This window comes from Lynx canadensis, chromosome B1 (assembly GCF_007474595.2).
Source record: "Lynx canadensis isolate LIC74 chromosome B1, mLynCan4.pri.v2, whole genome shotgun sequence".
Classification (NCBI taxonomy): Eukaryota; Metazoa; Chordata; class Mammalia; order Carnivora; family Felidae; genus Lynx; species Lynx canadensis.
The window spans coordinates 136,036,489-136,058,492 of NC_044306.2; the positions used below are offsets into that span (position 1 = coordinate 136,036,489).

Genomic DNA, 22,004 nt, shown 5'->3' on the forward strand with positions numbered 1-22,004 from the left:
TAGCTGTTACAACTATATTTCTCATTTAAAAATAAAATCTGTGTGTATGTATGTATTTCCCATTGAGAAATTAGCTTAAGGCATAGTTTCAGCTTATATGACTTATAAGTCTTCCAATAAGCTAACACTTTTCAACAGTTCTTGAAGAAATAGTTGAAGAGATTGTGCGCTCTCAAAAGGCTCCATATCACATCTTTGTGACATTCTTTAACATACTTTAACTAGTCAGGTAACTAGGAGCCCTGAAGAATCACTCCTTTGCCAGCTGATTCTTTATCAAATAAGATCTCTATCTTATCTCTATTGTGATAAGAAGTAACCACAATAACTTCTTTAAAAGTAGCTAATTGAGGGGCACCTGGAAGTTGGTTGCTCATCTGAGCATAGGTCATGATCCCAGGTCCATGGGATCTAGCCCTGCATCAGGCTCTGTACTGAGCATAGAGCCTGCTTAAGATTCTCTGACTCTCTCTCTCTCTCTCTCTCTCTCTCTCTCTCTCTCTCTCTCTCTCTTTCTGTCTCTCTCTCTCTCCCTCTGCCCCTCTCCACCACTTGCTCTCTCTTGTTCTCTCTCTCTCTCTCAAAATAAAATTTTTAAAAAGTGGCTAATTAAGGGGTGCTTGGGTGGCTCAGTCAGTTAAGTGTCCAACTTCAGCTCAGGTTATGATCTCATGGTTCATGGGTTCAAGCCCCATGTTGGGCTCTGTAATGACAGCTCGGAGCCTGGAGCTTGCTTTGGATTCTGTGTCTCACTCTCTCTCTCTGCCCCTCCTCTGTGCTCTCTCTCTCTCTCTCTCTCTCTCTCTCTCTCTCTCTATCTCTCAGAAACAAATAAACGTTAAAAAAAGTTTTTTTAAAAAGTGGCTAATCAAAATTTGTACCTGCTCCCTTCAAAATCATCTGATAGAGGTATCCAAATGTTACAAAACTAAAACCTAAAAGTTTTGTTATTTTTATGGAGAAAAATATCACCACATAGAGATGAAGAAATCCGGTTTGTTTTTTTAAAGGACCTATATTCTTCATTGGCCCCTAACAGGATGTCCTCTATGATAGAAAAGCTATTTGCTGTGCTGTGCTGAAAGACTGGCACAGGACAAAGGCAGGCCAATGCAGAGGACAGGGGTGCAGACAGGCCTGTGGCCTTGCAGGATGACTAAGAGAGCCAAAGCATTGTCAGAAGCAAGATTTTTAGATAATACAAACACATCAAACCAAAGTCGTCCTTGCATTATGTTCAATCAGTCGAGTACAACATGTCCTCATCACTCATTTTCCTTCAACACAGAACACTGTATTTCACTGAGCTATGGACCTGAAGCTATTGTATCATCATCAAAAATGCAAATACAAGTCTGGTGGGTTGGAAAAGGTGCTGTCAACTCTCACAGTTTTCAGAAGAGTTCAGTATAAACAGCACCTAAGAAGACCATCACAAAGGATGTTGGGAAGCCTACCTTATAGCTGAGTTTATTTTTTTGTTTATTGGGAACAAGCATCTTAAGGAATGTTACTAGGACCTTAGAATTTAAATGTGTGCAACAATTACAGCAGTATCACCTTTCCACCTAACTTAGTCCTCTGGTTCTTCTGCAGCACCACGCAGGGAGGAAACTAGCTACAAATTGCCCATAAATCCATAAGTACAAAAATGCCAAGTCTTTAAAGTCTGTTTCTGCTCATAGCATCTACATTTTCAATAGCCACTAGACAAGCAGCTGGACCTTCTATTAAAGTGTAATTTATTTTTAGGGCACCTGGGTGGCTCAGTCGGTTAAGCATCTGACTCTTGATTTCAGCTCAGATCATGATCTCTGGGCTGACAATGTGGAACCTGCTTGGGATTCTCTCCTCTTCTCTCTCTGCCTCGCTCTCTTTTTCTCTCTCTCTCAAATTTTTGAGAGGGTTAGTATACAAAACCTATAAAGAACTTACCAAACTCAGCACCCAAAAAACAAATTATCCAGTGAAGAAATGGTCAGAAGACATGAATAGATGCTTTTCCAAAGTAGACATCCAGATGGCTAACAGACACATGAAAAGATGCTCAACATTACTCATCATCAGGGAAATACAAATCAAAACCACAATGAGATATCACCTCACACCTGACAGAATGGCTAACATTAACAACACAAGAAATAACAGGTGCTGGTGAAGATCTAGAGAAAGGGGAATACTCCTGCACTGTTGGTGGGAATGAAAACTGGTGCAGCCACTCTGGAGAACAATACAAAGGTTCCGCAAGAAACTAAAACATAGAACTACCCTACAATCCAGCAATTGCACTACTAGGTATTTACCCAAAGGATACAAAAATACAGATCCAAAGGGATACATGCACCCCAATGTTTATAGCAGCACTATCAATAATAGCAAAACTATGGAGAGAGCCCAAATGTCCATAGACTGATGAACGGATAAAGATGTGGGATAGATAGATAGATAGATAGATAATAGAATATTACTCAAAATCTTAGCTTTTGCAATGACATGGATGGAGCTAGAATGTATTATGCTAAACAAAATAAGTCAATCAGAGAAAGGCAAATACTGTATGATTTAACTCATATGTGGAATTTAAGAAACAAAACCAAAGAACATATGGGAAAGGGAGCAGGAGACAAAAGGGAAACAAACCACAAGAGACTTTTTTTTAATGTTTATTTATTTTTGAGAGAGCACAAGTGGGGGAGGTGCAGAGAGAGAGAGGGTAACAGAGGATCCTAAGCAGTCACTGAACAGCAGTGACCCAACGTGGGGCTCGAACTCACAAACTGTGGGATCATGACCTGAGCCAAAGTCAGATTCTCAACTGACTGAGCCACCCAGGCACCCCAGAACCACAAGAGACTCCTTTTTTTTAATTTTTTTAATATTAAAAATTTTTTTAATTTTTTAATTTATTTTATTTTTTAATTTATATTTATTTTTGAGACAGAGAGAGACAGAGCATGAGCAGAGGAGGGGCAGAGAGAGAAGGAGACACAGAATCTGAAGCAGGCTCCAGGCTCTGAGCTGTCAGCACAGAGCCTGATGTGGGGCTCAAACTCATCAACCACGAGATCATGACCTGAGCCAAAGTTGGAAGCTCAACTAACTGAGCCACCCAGGCACCCCCACAAAAGACTGTTAACGATAGAAAACAAACTATGGGTTGATGGAGGGAGGTGGGTGGGAGATGGGCTAGATGGATGATGGGTAATAAGGAGGGCACTTGTTATGATGAGCACTGGATGCTGTATAAAGTGATGAATCACTGAATTCTATTCCCAAAACCAATATTTCACTGTATGTTAACTAAAATTTAAATTTAAAATAAAGGAAAAAATAAAATAAAAAAACAAGCTCACTAAAAAATGATACTGAGAGAAAGAAAGCACTTATCTGAAATTATCTTCCTTTAAACTCAGGTAAAGAATTAAGAACACTTCCAATTCAAAGTTTTGAGCACAAAATCCAGGTATGCCCTGCCATGCACTTGCTGTTTTGATTGAAGATGAACTTAGAAGTCAGTGGAAAGAATCCACCATCTAACAGAATAGCAAACCACAAAATGGTTGTCTCCTGTGAAGAAGCCAGTAACTTTGTATTTGATGTTTCCACTTTGGCTCATTTCCAACTGCTAGGCATTTGGATTCCTAAAATTTTCTTCAGCACTTATTAACTAATTATTTGTTGGTCAAAGGGACTGGAACTGTTTCTCCACACATAAACTGGTCTTGGTCATCAATGACTTTTATAATGAGAAAATAACTAAAACACATTGCCACATCTTTCCCAGTCTCCAAATCTTTCTCGGTGATGGAGAAGTCATCTCCACACAAGCAGGGGTAGAAAAACATCACTGAGTCTTCATCTTACTGGAAGTCCTCAATGTCCACCTCACTGTGAAACCACCATTGTCACTGGGGCCAACAAAAGGCCATCACTCCAGCTACCCCCGCCACCTGACACCGTCCAGCCAGTATAACCTCATGGGCACTGGCCAAGCCAGGTGTAATCACCAGAGGAACTCTAAAGTATAACTTTAAATAGAGTAATGAATTACTGAATAGATGAGGAAACTATGAATTACTCAATTATCCTCTTATTGTTTAAGTCTTGAAAAAATATTTCCCTAAGCTACAAATATTACAAGAAAGATTTCAGTTTGTTTACAAACTTATACATAAAGTAAAACACACCTGGCTTTTCATCTTTCTGGCTCCAAAGCCAGAACAAGTAAGATAAGAACAACCAAGATAACATCGTGGCTTAAAAGTATGTATTTTCAAAGATAGCAAAGTAAGTCACATCTCCCTGAAATTGAAATCGCATATTAATAATTTAGTTCAAGACCATTCTTCTTTTTTCTTATAATGTTGCTAAACCATGTTTTCTCCACCTTTTATTTCAGGTAGTTAATCTTCTGGACACGCAATCAAATTGACTTTTGTTTGATTTAGCTCACCATTCTATCCTGTCCTCATTCTTTGGAATACTGGTTCTGCCAGCCAGCTGCACATACCTCCCTCCCAGCTTTGGACCACCCTTAGGTGAGCTGTGGATATTCTGATGGGTACATTTTATTTCTGCACTAGGACTGAGTCCCTTGAAACTCTAGAAACAAAATGCAGATATAATAAAAATAAAACCTTACAAAGCGTGATGGTAAAGTGATGCTTAAGTATTGGCAATGTTATTAGAGTATCTGTATAGCTTCTCAAGATTTGTGCTTTGGTTTGTTATAGTTGGGGTTTCTTCCCCAGCTTTAGTGTGTAATAAATGACATATAACTTTGTATAAGTTTAAGGTTTACAATGTGATGACTTGATGTACATGTATATTGTGAAATGATCGCCATCATAAGGTTAGTGAACACAAGATTCGCACTTTCGAATGCATTCATTCTGCATTTATACTTCCAAGTTGTTCAGATTAATGTATATGCCTCGTCTATTGATACTCCAGTGAACCAATGTGGCATTATTAAAAGACAATCTACTCAGTACTATATATAGTAACTATGAAGCCTAATACTATGTAAGTGAAAAATTAATAAACAACAAACAAGATCCTTTTTAGAGCCCAGCCTCAGTGGTAACAAAGGCTGTTAACATTTGGATTCAACTCAAGAGGTGAAGCCAGACCACTGGTTATGACCTTACAGCCATCAGGCATGAGATATTGCACATTTAACAAGGAGATGGGCTTAGGGGGACCCAGCTGATGGAGGATTTAAGAGAAGGTCATCACAAGAGACTCTTAGTTAAAGAGATGAAAGCTGCAGTGTAAAATCAGGCAGGAATCAGAGCTGAAGGCTGAGCAGGTAATCAAAGCAAGAACAAGACAGAATGTGCGAGCCATCCTGAATTCCTATGATATAAACAACCAGCTGTTTTGGAACTTAATCCATCAAAACTAATTAAGGAAAACAGCAGAACATTTTTAGGTTGCTAGCTCTTTAGGAGCCCTCACGTGCCAATAATTTACCTGAAATGAGTAGACCTGATCTCATGCTGGAAGTGACCCTAGAGGAGCCCTACGTGGACAGGGAATTCCGAAGAGTCTCAAAGTCCCACCGTGTGCCAGCTGCAGGTAGGCAGCAAGCCCACCTGGTACAAACATATTCACTAAGGTCATACCTTCAACTGAGTGATTCCTGACACATAAATAATTTTAAATTACGGGATAGAAGGAACATACTTAAAGATCATAAAAGCCATTTATGAAAAGCCCACAGCTAACATCATCCTCAACGGGGAAAAACTGAGAGCTTTTTCCCTGAGATCAGGAACACGACAGGGATGCCCACTCTCACCGCTGTTGTTTAACATAGTGCTGGAAGTTCTAGCATCAGCAATCAGACAACAAAAGGAAATCAAAGGCATCAAAATTGGCAAAGATGAAGTCAAGCTTTCGCTTTTTGCAGACGACATGATATTATACATGGAAAATCCGATAGACTCCACCAAAAGTCTGCTAGAACTGATACATGAATTCAGCAAAGTTGCAGGATACAAAATCAATGTACAGAAATCAGTTGCATTCTTATACACTAACAATGAAGCAACAGAAAGACAAATAAAGAAAATGATCCCATTCACAATTGCACCAAGAAGCATAAAATACCTAGGAATAAATCTAACCAAAGATGTAAAGGATCTGTATGCTGAAAACTATAGAAAGCTTATGAAGGTAATTGAAGAAGATTTAAAGAAATGGAAAGACATTCCCTGCTCATGGATTGGAAAAATAAATATTGTCAAAATGTCAATACTACCCAAAGCTATCTACACATTCAATGCAATCCCAATCAAAATTGCACCAGCATTCTTCTCGAAATTAGAACAAGCAATCCTAAAATTCATATGGAACCACAAAAGGCCCCGAATAGCCAAAGGAATTTTGAAGAAGAAGACCAAAGCAGGAGGCATCACAATCCCAGACTTTAGCCTCTACTACAAAGCTGTCATCATCAAGACAGCATGGTATTGGCACAAAAACAGACACACAGACCAATGGAATAGAATAGAAACCCCAGAACTAGACCCACAAACGTATGGCCAACTCATCTTTGACAAAGCAGGAAAGAACATCCAATGGAAAAAAGACAGCCTCTTTAACAAATGGTGCTGGGAGAACTGGACAGCAACATGCAGAAGGTTGAAACTAGACCACTTTCTCACACCATTTACAAAAATAAACTCAAAATGGATAAAGGACCTAAATGTGAGACAGGAAACCATCAGAACCTTAGAGGAGAAAGCAGGAAAAGACCTCTCTGACCTCAGCCGTAGCAATCTCTTACTCAACACATCCCCAAAGGCAAGGGAATTAAAAGCAAAAGTGAATTACTGGGACCTTATGAAGATAAAAAGCTTCTGCACAGCAAAGGAAACAACCAACAAAACTAAAAGGCAACCAACGGAATGGGAAAAGATATTTGCAAATGACATATCGGACAAAGGGCTAGTATCTAAAATCTATAAAGAGCTCACCAAACTCCACACCCGAAAAACAAATAACCCAGTGAAGAAATGGGCAGAAAACATGAATAGACACTTCTCTAAAGAAGACATCCAGATGGCCAACAGGCACATGAAAAGATGTTCAGCGTCGCTCCTTATCAGGGAAATACAAATCAAAACCACACTCAGGTATCACCTCATGCCAGTCAGAGTGGCCAAAATGAACAAATCAGGAGACTATAGATGCTGGAGAGGATGTGGAGAAACAGGAACCCTCTTGCACTGTTGGTGGGAATGCAAATTGGTGCAGCCGCTCTGGAAAGCAGTGTGGAGGTTCCTCAGAAAATTAAAAATAGACCTACCCTATGACCCAGCAATAGCACTGCTAGGAATTTATCCAAGGGATACAGGAGTACTGATGCATAGGGGCACTTGTACCCCAATGTTCATAGCAGCACTCTCAACAATAGCCAAATTATGGAAAGAGCCTAAATGTCCATCAACTGATGAATGGATAAAGAAATTGTGGTATATATACACAATGGAATACTACGTGGCAATGAGAAAAAATGAAATATGGCCTTTTGTAGCAACGTGGATGGAACTGGAGAGTGTAATGCTAAGTGAAATAAGCCATACAGAGAAATACAGATACCATATGGTTTCACTCTTATGTGGATCCTGAGAAACTTAACAGGAACCCATGGGGGAGGGGAAGGAAAAAAAAAAAAAAAAAGGTTAGAGTGGGAGAGAGCCAAAGCATAAGAGACTGTTAAAAACTGAGAACAAACTGAGGGTTGATGGGGGGTGGGAGGGAGGGGAGGGTGGGTGATGGGTATTGAGGAGGGCACCTTTTGGGATGAGCACTGGGTGTTGTATGGAAACCAATCTGTCAATAAATTTCATATAAAAAAAAATAAATAAATAAATAAATAATTTTAAATTAAAAAGAAAAAAATAATAAGGTGACATTAATTTTAATAATATTTTTATTTAACTATATATTTGCAAAGCATCATTTAAACAACTAATCAATATTAAAAAAATAGTGAGATATTTTACTCTGTTTTTCATACTAAGTCTTAAAATCCTGGGTGCATTTGCACTTACAGCCTGTATCATCTGGCCTAGTCATGTCGCCAGTGCTTAATAGCTGCCTGTGGTTAGTAGCTACCACAATGGACAGGGAACAACTGAACTAACACTCAAATATGTCTGTTACAGCCTTCAACTGATATGTGAGGGAAAAAAAATAATGGCCACTCCCATTTGTAAATCACATCACAATCTAAGAAATGTTTTAATATCTCCTAGAATCCAACACAATAACCTATGGGGTTGGTATGACAAATATTATTACCATCTCTGGCTGGCAGATCAGAGAACTTAATAACTTAAGATCTTTATAAGATTACATTCCTAGTAATAAACTTGAACCCAAGTCTTCTGTCCAGAAATTAGTTTACCCCAGAGAGATTAAATGAATTGCCAAAGGCTAGCCAGTGTGTCAGTTGCAGAATATGAATTAAAATCTGGGCCATTTTAATGAGAAAGAATGAAATATGGCCCTTTGTAGCAATGTGGATGGAACTGGAGAGTGTGATGCTAAGTGAAATAGCCATACAGAGAAAGACAGATACCATATGTTTTCACTCTTAGGTGGTTGCTGAGAAACTTAACAGAAACCCATGGGGGAGGGGAAGGAAAAAAAAAATGAGGTTAGAGTGGGAGAGAGCCAAAGCATAAGAGACTCTTTAAAACTGAGAATAAACTGAGGGTTGATGGGGGGTGGGAGGGAGAAAAATAAATAAATAAATAAATAAATAAATAAATAAATAAATAAATAATAAAAAATTTTTTAAAAAATAAAAATTTATATAATAAACTAAAAAAAAAAAAAATCTGGGCCATTTTACTCCCAAACCAATGCTCTCATTACCACAGCAACATTGCAGAGGTCCTCGTACTTTATACACAATTCTCAAGACTCCCTCACCAGTCATACTAATAACCCCTAGGCTATTCTTACTTGAACTACTATTTAGGGCCTATTCAATAGAGTGATATAATTCTTCAGCCCTCTCTCTTCATTTATATGTCACAGGAGTGTTTTAATGGAGTCTTAGTTTTTTTATGGCAAGAATAGGAACCTGTAATTTGTAGAAGCATTTGCAACAAATTGCTAAAGGTATCCTTTTAAATAGTGAAATGCACAAGATTAAGCTTAATGTGATCCCATTTTTGTAAAACAATAACCAAATATCTTTCTATAGCTATATATTTAAATACATATAACAAATGTATTTACGTCTTTATACTTACAATAGTGTACAGAAGAAAAATTCAGGAGAAAAACAAAGCAGATGGTTATTTGGGGGCTGGGAGAACTATAGTAACAGGTAAAGACAAGTAGGGAAGGGAGAAGCAAATAAAAAATAACAAAAGGAAAAAACTGCATCTACAATATGACTCTATTTATAAAATAGTAAGCTTGTGCATGTATATACTAAATGTACATATATGTTTATGTGTATATATACACACACATATGTGCATATAATTGTATATATTTTTGTGTTATTATATATACACAGGTATATATGTTTTTAAATGATCTCTTTACAGTCATGTCATGTGAATAGTTTGGAGCTGAAATCTAGGCACCAGCATGATCAATTACCTTTTTAAAATTTTAAGCACGGACACTAGACAATTTGCTCAGATTTCAGAAATGTAAGTTTTTAATACTTTCCATATAGTTCAATGATTACTCTGAAAGACAGACTCCATAGACTGAAATGTTAATCAGGAGAAACTACTTACTGACCCCTTACTATGTGCCAGGTACGGGCACTAGGCACACAGCAATGAACAAGACAAAGGCTCTATGCTCAAAGAGTTCATATTTTAATGTGGGGAAGTGGACAATAAACACAGACATGTGAGTTGTGCTAATTTCAGGAACTTTTAAGTGCACTGAGTAAGACATAGTGACAATTTGGTCTAAGTCTGAAAAGTGATAGGCTGTGGTCAGATTCAGGATATAATCTGGAAATATGGGCAACTGGACTTGCTGGTGGATTCAACAGGGACAATGAGTGAAAGAGGATTCAACAACAATTTCCACAATTTTGGCCTGAACAACCACTGGATGGATGACAGTACCATTTGCTGGTATGTGGAAGGATTGAGAGAGAATAGATTTTTATTTCTTTTTGAGAAAACTAGGAGTTTTGACCACGTTAGATTAGAAAAGTCTAAAAGACACCCAAGTGAAAATGTTAAGTAAGCAGTCAGAGTATACTTCTGATGCTCAGGACAGAGTTTAGGGTGGAGCTAAAAATTTGGGAGCCATCAGCACAGAGATGGTATTTAAAGCCATGGGACTAAACAGGCTCTCCTCAGGAAAGTGTAACTAGAAAAGATTACGGAGCTGAAAAAAAACTCTGGGGCAATCCAACATTTAGAGATGTGCTAAAGACAGGGAGCTGGAAAACCTAAGAATGATTTGAAGAAGCAAACTGATCAAGAACACAAGTCAAGAGCAACAGAGGAGGAAAGGCAGAATATGTGGCTAACAATACAAGTGGGTGGTAGAAACATGAAGCATTTCTTGTTGGTGGCATCTCTTTTCTCTAGGAAATACAAAGCCAAGTTATCAGTTGAAAGTAAGAAAGAATAAGTAGTGTCTTGAAACTGAAGGGTTAAAGAGAAGATATGAAAGAGTCATCTAGGGAGGCTAAAGGTGAATTTATTGGAAAAGTGAAATAGAATTTTCTGAGTGTCTGATGATTTTGAGATCTGGGGTCCTAAACCTGAGGCAAGGCCTGTGAGCAGCATGGTGTGATTATTATCCGGCACCATTCACCTGCTCTGGTGTAGGGCGAGGATACACAGATAACTGGGGCTAGGAGGGACTCACGTTTGCTTAGGTGCATACAATGGAGGAGAAGGGGGTCAAGAGAGTTAAAGATGTTACTAAGGGAATGGCTATAGAGCCAAAACACGGAATCTAATTTGGAAAAAAAGGGGAGGGAGGACATTAACAGGTTTAAAACAGCAAAATGTGGAACAATTGATAGGAAGTCTTTAAGATGTAGCACTATCAAGTGGATACAGGGTAAGAGGTAGTGGTCAGCAGGCTGGGAGGCAAAGTCAAAGAGAAAAATGAGATGTGGGAGGTGGTGCAGTCACCAGTGATACCAGCTTCAGATATAAGTAAATATACAAGTCAGGAAAATGGAGAGGAGGAAGAGATTCCTGAAGCAGCTGAGAGCAGAACTTAGCAACAAGAGAAGAATGAGCCACAATCACAGTCACCCAGGAGCCAGTAGTGAGAGGAGGCACCTGAGAGGAGGGTAGATGGCACCACAAGGTGAAGTAATGGTAACATCTGAAGTTGGGAACTAAAGAACTAGGTATTTAAAGAGACAAAAAGAGATTTGTAGGCAATGAAGAAAAATAAGAAGCCATCTATTCACCTCCAAGCCCTGAAGTGCACACGGAGCACGAGAAAAAACATAGCTACTTCTGGAGGGACTGCAGAGGGAGTGGTACCAGTAAAAGCTGGTGTCACTTGAACAAGAATGTCATAGGAACAATCAGACAAGGGGTGGAGGTGTTGAGCCGCTTACAGGTGACAGACCCTAGGCTCCCGAAGACAGAGTGGAAGAGTCTGGACAGGGAAAGGCAGAAGAGAGCATCAGACCAGAGTATGCTCTGAGCAATGAGAGGAGAATTGTTTTTGAAATAATGGATAATCTGGAAGGTCTCATCATGTAATGGCAAAACTTAAGGTAAGCAGGGATGTGAGGTTTGTGGGAACTGGCCCTGAGAATGTTGGCCCCCTCAGCTCATGACCATGGGAAGTGACATTGGAGAGAACTCAGTGGTTCCTGCCTGCAGCTGGAGAGTTCCAAGTAATGTCCTCAAGACTGGCAGTCCTTTTATATATAAATGTTTTTTCCCCTCATCAAAGGGACAAAGAACTAGGCTGAATACTAAACAAGGCAAAAACCTAGGATGTGAAAGCAGAAATAGAAGTAGGAAAGTACTTAGGGACAGATTCCATAGCACTATAGGTTTCTAAAAGTACAAATTGATGTAATTTGCAACTGTGAACACTGCCACCAACAAAAACAACAACTAAAAAAAGAACAAGATGTCCTAAAGCACAAGGCTTCTCTCCTCCAACAGGAGTTCTGGGAGGAAACTGGGCTGGAAGGTGAATAAATCATGTACTTTCTCTGCCTGTATCAGTTATGACACTTTTGCTGCTAATTTCCTGGACATTGATTACTGCCTATATCCAAAATCTTTAAATTCTCAAGTGTAAAAATAAATATCAAAAAAATTGTTGAATTTTGGGAGAAGGAGGCAAAAAATAAAATACAGTAAGTGGCCAAAAAAGGAAAAACAAACAAACAGAAAGATATGGTATACATATTTTGATTAAGCAAATAATTTCCTTTAATAAAAAGTTAAATTGACAGTGGTCAGTCTTGTGTATTTTAAGTGATGTAACGTGAGCTCCTATATTTATGTAGAACAAATTAGTTTTCCAAACGTAAAGGTCACTCATTTCCATAGTTGGATTTTCTGACTTTTCCCAATTATCAGAGCAATGCATGCGGAAAATGAGAAATAATAAAGTCCCATTATGGTAATGTTACAATGTATCACAGGAAAAGCAAGAAAGAAATCTCTTGGGAAAGTCAATAAATAGGCAGTTTAATTCAATATTACAGTTGTGTTATTATATAGGCAATATTTTTTTAATTTGGAACTGGGAAAATATCTCTAAAGACAGTTTATTTTCTAAAGATGATTTTACTTAACAATTGCCAAATAATTGAATTTACAGTGATACATGCTCATCCAAATGTTCTTAAAGGTGGAGAAGCCCACCATCTGCCCTGTACACCATTTGGAATCAGAATGACTATTTGGGAACCATAATGACCAAAGGCTTCCAGCCACATGCTGCCAGGCTCTGCTCCTCATGCCTGTTATTAAGAGGCAGGCTGTTGACTCTAGAATTCCTCTATGAGTCATAAAAGGACCTGATATGCTTAATGCAATCAATCGTTTGGGAGGATACTCACAATGTAGCACACATATACACCAAGCTTTTCATATAAACAGCTCTAAAGGAAATTTATTGAAAATATATGTCAATATTTAGTGCTAGGAATATTATTCTATTATATTAGAGCATTAAACTAAACATGTTTCTCATAAGCCAAGTTTACTACAGCTCAGGAAATATCCAATTTCAAAAAGCCATTGGCCACATGTTACGTGAAACAAACTGGTGTAGATTCCTTGTTTAAAAATTCAGGGAATTATAATCTTCTAAAGGAGACAGATAAAATCCAAGTAGTTGTGAAATCATGTGATTGCAACAGACTGGGCGTTCTGTAACCATATATTAACTGGTATTCAGTGGGTCAATTTTATTGCTGGGTTAGAAAAACTGAATGGGATGATGAATGTGACTCTATTGTTGAAAGAGCAGAATTTCGTTCAATCTATGGAAAGTAGAGGGTATCTGAAGTTTACATCCTCAAAGTACCTAAGTAAAATTAGGACTCCTATGAATAAGACTTGGATTTAAAAAGCCAATCACTATCACTCTCCACCCAGCAGCAAACATTAGCTGAATCTACCTGTGTCTACTGTTCCTTCCCTCTCAATGACCGCATGTGGCCAACAAGTCCACAAATCCCAAATTTGCATCATCTCCTGGGTCCAGTGCCTACCGCTGTTTATTTGAATCAAGCTCTCAGTATCCCAGCTCCAAATTCCAGGCTTAACTTGGCTCAGATGTCCATCCATGGTCCAGTCAGCCATAGTGTCATGTGATACATAAGGCTACCCCTGCCACAGATTACAGGAAAGCAGATTCCCTAATGAAAAGAGTGTGTAGGGAAGAGATGATTGGCATCTCTACCACAAAGGCATTTATTCTTCACTGTCCCCATGTCCTAGTCTTGCCCTTGTACAGCTCCCAGCACACCACAGAATTTGTCAATGATTATCTCAGGGGTGAACACAGTGGTAGCAATCAACCTTGGTATTGCCTTGGGAGCATAAGTAATAAAATGCCTCCATCATAAGTTTGTACATTAATTAGGATGTGTGAGGTCACAGAAGGCTCTTTTTTACACTCTTGCTAGTGATATGAAATTCTTACCATACCCTCTATAATTATCTCAATGAGAAATCCCACATTATCAAGTCAGTCTTCTTAAAAGCAAAAAAGAAAAAAAAGTAAAAGCTTTGCTACAAGCAGAAGAAATTACAGTTATTACCTACATGTAAATAAAAACAAATAGGTGTGCATTAGTTAATGAGTGACTTCCTATATTATTTAGTTCTGAATATTTCTGTTCAACCACCTGAGGTCAAATTTTCTTCCTATCATTCTGAAGTCTGAATTTTCTCAAGACGCTGAATACTTCTGCATCTGATCCAAGCTGACTTTCCCTTTACTGTCCCTCTTGATCTCTGTTGTTTTTGACAATTCTAACTGTAGTCTTTTCTGATTTTCAGGTCCTCCTACAGATCCCTGAGTTCTCCTTGAGCCGCTATTCCTAGGGTCCAGAGCCATCTCCCTCTACTGTATAAACCAATCAGCTTGTTCCCTTATTTAATATAGCTCCTACTCACTGGTGGCCATAAACACTTTATTACCAACAGTAATGCTGAGAGTAATTAAGCGCCTGATTACTGGTCCAGATAGTAATTACAACAGGGAAAATTCAAATTTTGTCTTTAATTTATTGGTACCTAGTGTTATCAGGCCAACATCACCATAAAAGGCTCCAAAAGTATTTTGTTATAACAAATGTGAGCATCCTATTCCACTCTTCTTCTTAAACATTCAAGCCACAAATTCTTTGAACTGTTGGACCAAATGAGAGAATAAGAAGACAAAATTTTTTTTTTCTAAATAAAGACAATTCATGAAAAAACATCTGAGAATAAATAATAGGTATGGTATCAAGAAACGGCAACTAAGAAAATAAGTTACTTATTTAGCAATGCAATATATTTATTTAGCAATATAATAGCAATGCTATTATATTCAGCACATGATTCCAATAATCATGATTTAAAGCTGAACAGAGTCCATTTATTCATAAACACCACTTATAAATGCCTACCTTATTCAGATGCTATGTAGGACAAATCAAAATTAAAATCATATCCCTTGGGAACTTTAGAGTCTAATTGAGAATTGAATGCATAAACAGAAATTATCACTCACAACTTTTTCGTGCTGAATATATTCTATCACATTTTAACCAGGTAGAGGCATTATGCCTTTTCCTACGCACTTGACTGATAGCCTAGCTGAACACAGAGTTCCAGATTGGAAATCATTTCAATCAGAATTTTGAATATGTCATCCCATTATTTTCTGGTATTCAGGGTTGCTCATCTGAAATTGAGTACAATTTTTGAAAACTGGTCAATTTTCTTCATCCTCAGAGACTTTGGGAGTTTCTCTTTGTCAATTTTCTGGAATTTCATGATGATGTACCAAAGTGTGGATCCTTTTCTCATCTGTCCTATTTTCTCTCAGTGGTCCCTATCAGTCTGGCACTCCATAGCCTCTAGCCTGTTATTTGATAATTCTCCCCAATTTTTATTCCCCTCTGTTTTCTCTGTTATCTCTGCTTGTTCAAGCACCTGGATAGGGGACCGCTTGAACTTATTTTTTAACTTTCTTATAATTTCTCAAATTTTTCATCTCTTTGGTTGTTTTATTCATAAATTTTCCTCAAATATATCTTTCAAAGATTCTATTTAATATTTAATTTCTGGCCCCATAGTTTTCATTTCTTTGTTTACTCAATGTGATCCAATAGTTTTTATTTCTAAGAATTCGTTTATTTGATGTCCTTTTTGTTTCATTTATGAAATATATTTTCTCATCACTTAGGGATATTAATTATAGTTTTCATTATTTTATTTTGCTCTTTACATTTTTTATCTACCCTATGTTCTTTATTTCTACATATTTGATTTGGCATCTAAAAAATTTTTTTTAGGTTTATTCATTTACTTTGAGAGAAGGCAAGCACAAGCAAGAGAGGAGCAGAGAGAAGGAGAGACAGAATCCTAAGCAGGCACCATGCCATCTGTGCACAGCCCGATGCAGGGCTCAAACTCACAAACCGTGAGATCATAACCTGAGCTGAAACCAAGTGTGGGATGCTTAACTGACTATGTCACCCAGGCACCCCTATTTGGTTTGGTTTCTAAAAGAACCTGCCTCATATGTCTATCGATCCTTGATTGCTGATTTTAACAATGAGGCACTAAAAAACCAAGTAGATGTTGCATGTGTAGATGTGACTTGTTGACTGCTTCACTGACAGTGGATCTGATGGTGTTGTCCCGCTGGGCCCCTAACTGTCCACACCTGTAGAAATTTTCTCTGAAACATAAATCTCAAGAGAGGAATCCTCCAGTTTTTACCTGAGAGCCTGCCAGTATCATCAAAGCTCATTTAAGAGATGAGGGGAAGGGGATTTCATGGCACAGTGTGAAGATTTTAATCTACTATCTTTGTTTTCTGTATGTTTCACCTGCTTTCAGTTATGCCCAAGTCCAGAGTCTGCTTCGTTTAACCTCTCCAGAAATTAACCTCTAGTCTTCTATGGAGAAGTGGCTCAGCAAACTGTGGAAGGGGATCGGAAGATCCAACGGCTTTTATATAGACTTTCAACTGATCCTTAACACTTTTGGCCCTGCTTGTACCCCCTCCCTCTTTTCAGAAGTACCTGAAATTCCCAAGCCTAGTTTCTAGGGCTCTGGAGCACATTCACCTGACCTGGATGTTTCCCTCACTGCTAGCTTCAGATTCCTCATCTTCTAGGTCTGTTACTATTCATATATCTGGGGAATAAAGATGGCCATAATTATTTTGGCCCATTTGTTCTATTGAAACTACTACTTTGACTAATAAAATATGGCAGAAATGGAGCTGTGCGAGTTGTCAGACCCAGGCCCTAAGAGAGTGACAGCCTACGGATCCTGTCTCTTGGACACTCATTTAGATGGCCTGAACTACCGGGAAACAATCGAACCATGCTGTAGGACAGACGACATTGGAAGGCCCTGAGACTGCATGGAGAGAGAAAGAGATCCACCTAAGCCCAGACTCCAGCTCCCTCTGCTCAAGTGCATGAATAAAGCAATCCTGGATACTCCAAATCAGTCCAACTGCAGAGAAATACCCCTCAGGAATCACAGTCAATACCATATGAAATATTAGAATCACCCAACTGAATCCTGCCCAAATTTTTGACTATAAAAATTGTAGAGTATGATATAATATTTGTTTTAATCCATTAACTTTTGAGATAGTTAATTATGTGGCCATAAATTACCAGAGCAATCTGTTTTCCGCATCCAAATTATGTTGTATTTTTCCCCTCTCCTGGTCTCTTTGCCCTTGGGACTTATAACTTTTTTTTTTTAATCTCTATGCTGTCATTTTAGGGAGCTTTCAGTGGCGGTGGTAGAGAATGCATATATGCTGTCCACCATGCTTAATGAGAAGCCACCTCAGTTACTCTTTAATCTCTTTTATATTCCGAAGTATGATTTATTTTTTTTTGTATATTTCATTGTTAGGTTTTTGTTGGATTTTCAAAACATAAATGGAAAATTCTGATGGCATCAGCTATCTCTTCCATTAATTACACTTCCACAAACCAAAGTCATTCTGATAAAACAATTACATTCCTTCTGGTCTACCAACACATTTGCGATATTAAGATTGAGCCATATTTCTAACAAAGTTTAGCATTCATTATTCTGCCCAGAAAAGTCAATGACAGATAACAGCAATGAATTTAATGCCACATGTCAACTCATTTTACAGAGCTAAAGAGTCTGTCCTTTTTTAAAATCTAGTTAAGGAAATGTCTACTCTCATCTTTTAGCCCTATTCCTGACAGGATCCATCAGTACTTGGTAAAAACTGGATCAAATTAATGCTTTCTGGCTTGCATTAGCAGCCAGCAAGGTCATTCATTAGTGTGTGAAATACACCCAGAATTTCAAAAGATAGAGGTGTCATTTGAGAAAAGAACACACTAGTGCTTCATCCCAATCACTCCTACACCACAACCCAAGTTGTAACACATGATCCTTTTCAGGAACATGGCATTACGTAAGAGTATAACCAATAACAGGTGTTCTGATGTTTCCTTAGAAGTCAGCATGCTACTGACATATAGCTAAACAGCAATTACAGTGATTTAGGGATTTAGAGGAGTTGATGACTGCTGCTACCATAAGCTTGATTATAACAGAGAATTAGGGATTGGGGAAAAAGGAAAGAAGGGTAACCCTAGATATGTCTGTATTTCCAAGTGGGTGCTCAGTAGACATTAGTTTCCCGATCCTTTCTTTTGTCCTTCTGTGGAACTACCCAATGAACACAGTATATGGGGCCAATTCAGAAGAAGGAGAAGAACAGGGATTCTGGAGAATGGGCTGTACAATGTGCTGTGGTCCAGTGCTTCTCAGATTAATGTGCATACAAATCACCTAGGATGCTCTTAAAATGCAGGTTCTGATTCAGTAGGTCTCACTAGTACTGAGGTTCTGCATTACTAACAAGATCCAAAGTTATGCCAAGGTTTCTGGCCCACAGAACTCACTTTGAGAAGTGAGAATATAGTCAGATTTTATATATCTCTCTTCTCTCATTAAATTTCAGTTCTTATCCTCCCAGCATACCAACAAAATTCAGAAAATATTTTACCAAAGGTTTAGGACAAAAGAGCACAGCATAGCAACTTAAAAATTAGGCCTATATGTATCCCTAAATACCTCATTCTTTTAATATGCTTTTTTGAGCTTTATAAATAAATGTTATAATCTTCTGAGACTCACTTTTTTTCATCATGTTTATCAAATTTATCCATACAGCTGCCACTTACAACAATAATGATAAAGTTCTGATTCTTAGCTCAGCGGTGTGTTCACAAGTGTTCATTTTATTACTATGCTTCAAAATTAAACATCACTGTGTATTCTTTTATATGTTTCAAGTACTATATTCTAAAAACATTTCAAATAAATATTTCACACCTTCTTTCTTAAAGTTCCTACAGCCATTAACACCGCCAGCAGTGTCTTCTGATCATCCACTCCATGGAGCCCAATCAAAGACCAATCACTTCGTTCCAACCCCCCTCCCTCTCATCTTTCATTTGTTTTCCTCTAATTGAAGCTCTTAACTCTTCAATCCCTATTACTGATTTTTCTTCATGTATTATTCAACATTAACTTGTGACAGCTGCAATGTCTCAGCAGTTTTATTCAATAATACAATATTTTTGCTCATATAAAATCCAGAGCTAAAGTTCCTGGCCATCACATCTTCTGGGCCATTCTTGCAGGTACTCAACCTCAGGACTCATGATATTTCCATAGTTCTACCATATTAAAAGCTCTCCCTTCCAGCTGTGTGGTTAGGAAGGAAGAACAAGGAAGACTGCACAAGGGCTGTTTATGGCCTCAAAGTGGCATATATATCACTTCCACTCGCCTTCCATTAGAAGGACTTAATGACACAGTCTACCTGGACACAAAGGGATACTGGGGAAAATATGTCTTCTTGTGCTCCCAGGAGAAAAATAAAATAGTTTTGTAAACAAAGAAAAAATAACTTACCCATTCTCCCTTCCACCATACACAGCCCTTAAAAATTAAATTCTTGGGGCACCCGAGTGGCTCAGTCGGTTGAGCATCCGACTCCGGCTCAGGTCATGATCTCACAGTTTGTGAGTTTGAGCCCCGTGTCGGGCTCTGTGCTGACAGCTCAGAACCTGAAGCCTGTTTCATATCCTGTGTCTCCCTCTCTCTCTGCCCCTCCCCCACTTGCACTTGGTCTCTCTCTGTCTCTCAAAAATAAATAAACTTTTAAAAAAATTAAATTCTCAATAATGTTCATGAAATGAATTGGCATGGGTAGTTACCTGTGAAGAGGGATATAATCTGACTGCATACACCTGGCTTCTTGAGTAACTGCTGAATAGTTTGAAACTCAATTTTCCTATATTGGTTTAAAAATGTTCCTATATAATTGAAAGTCAATACACTGTTCATTGATAATCGTATTACCTTTGGGTAATACAAAAAGTAAATTATAGTCCCTGTTCCCTGAAGGCTTATAATCCAGTTAGGAAAAAAAGATACTAGCTGTGCAATAATATAGAATTTAAATATCACCTTTAAAATAACACACATATGTGGAATTTAAGAAACAAAACAAATGAACATAGGGGAAGAGAAGGAAAAATAGGAAAGAAACAGCAAGGGAGGCAAACCATAAGAGACTCTTAAATACATAGAACTGAGAGTTGCTGGAGGGATGTTGGGTAGGAGGGATGGGCCAAATAGGTGATGGGCATTGAGGAGGGCCCTTGTTGGGATGCACACTGGGTGTTATACGTAAGTGATGACTTACTCAGTTCTACTCCAGAAACCAATACTACACTGTATGTTTACACTAATTTGAATTTTAATAAAGAAAAAAAATGGAAAACATCCCAAGGTACTCTTTCCTAAACAAATCAGTTAGGAAAGTAAAAAACAAACAAACAAACAAATAAAATAACACTAGACCAATTGCCAAATGATTGTTGTGAATCCTATGGAATATAAATTTTTTTAAGAAAGTAGTAATTATGGCTGTGGAAATATGGAATCATTTGAAAATATTGATAGATGACTGATTCATTGATTGATATAGATAATAGATCATTAGATGATAGATGATAGATAGATAGATAGATAGATAGATGGATAGAATAGGTCCTTTTCTCTAAGAGGTACAAGATATGCTTGTGATGCACAGAAAAGTACACATAGACAGAATTGAGCACATTTTAATTTTACTAGCTTGACCTATGCTGCAATAGGCCCATTTATCCTATGGCTCAGTTCCTAGTATAGTTTATGCCTCCGTAAAAATAAGGACTATAATGTTCTACTCTATTATGCTTCCATTTTCTATTAAAAATTCCCTTGGTAATAAGGAAACAGGCAGGTTCATTTATCCCACAGGGCCTATAAATTCAGCAAACAACATCCTGTATTGCCCTTAAAATTAATCACATCCCAGAGTGCCTCAAAATGAACTTTAGCAAATAATGCAACTGTGATAAAATTTGCATATCAGATTTACAATGTATTCAAAGCTTCTATTTCCTCCCATCTCAGCACTTCTTTCCTAAATGAAATTGTACATATCCGGTAAGAGCAAAGGTGAAGTGCACTGCAAGAAATGTCAACCTTACTAAAAGAAACAGATATGTGACGTGTGGTCTGGGACCACGGTGACAATATGTACACAGATGGTAAATCTGCATTCAGATTCGCAGTTGTGGTTTGGGGCAGGATACATAGGTTACCTAGCAAGATAAGATTTTTCTCTTGCTGGCAATTTCATAACAGGAAGTAGAGCCATTTAGAATTATTAAAGGGAAAAGTTGTGGCTCACATTAATTAGCATGTGAAATATATTGAGCATTTCAAAAAGATAGAGGTGCCATTTGAGAAGGGAACACACTAGTGTTTCATCCCAATCACTCCTGCACCCCAATCCCAGTTGTAAAACATGATCCTATTCAGCAGCATGGGAGTTGTAACCAATAGCAAGTGCTCCAAGTGATATTTTCCTAGAAGTCAGCATGCTACAGACATATGGCCAAATAGCAATTACAGAGACTTAGGTATTTATATGAGGCATATAAATTCATTTATATGAATTCTAAGACATCAGGACTAGTCAAAGGAAAAACCCAAAGTGATTCCCACCCTAAATGTTCATTGACCTTTCCTACCCCCATGACAAACTTTCTCTCCTGCCCCTATTACAAACACCTGGTGGCCTCCAGCTCTCTTCTTCCACCAAAAATGTTCTCTTAGAAAGAAATCTGCCAACATCAAGTTATCTGTCTATACCCTCATGCTGTGCTTCTCAAATGAGAAGCATGGACAACGTGGAGCAAGTGCTAG

The 22,004-nt window shown here is 38.0% G+C and overlaps 1 pseudogene; it reads right to left on the bottom strand.

The window, feature by feature from the left end:
* Positions 1–3,653: 3,653 nt before the first annotated feature.
* LOC115513036 lies at positions 3,654–3,893 on the bottom strand (annotated as a pseudogene).
* Between the last annotated feature and the right edge of the window lie 18,111 nt (positions 3,894–22,004).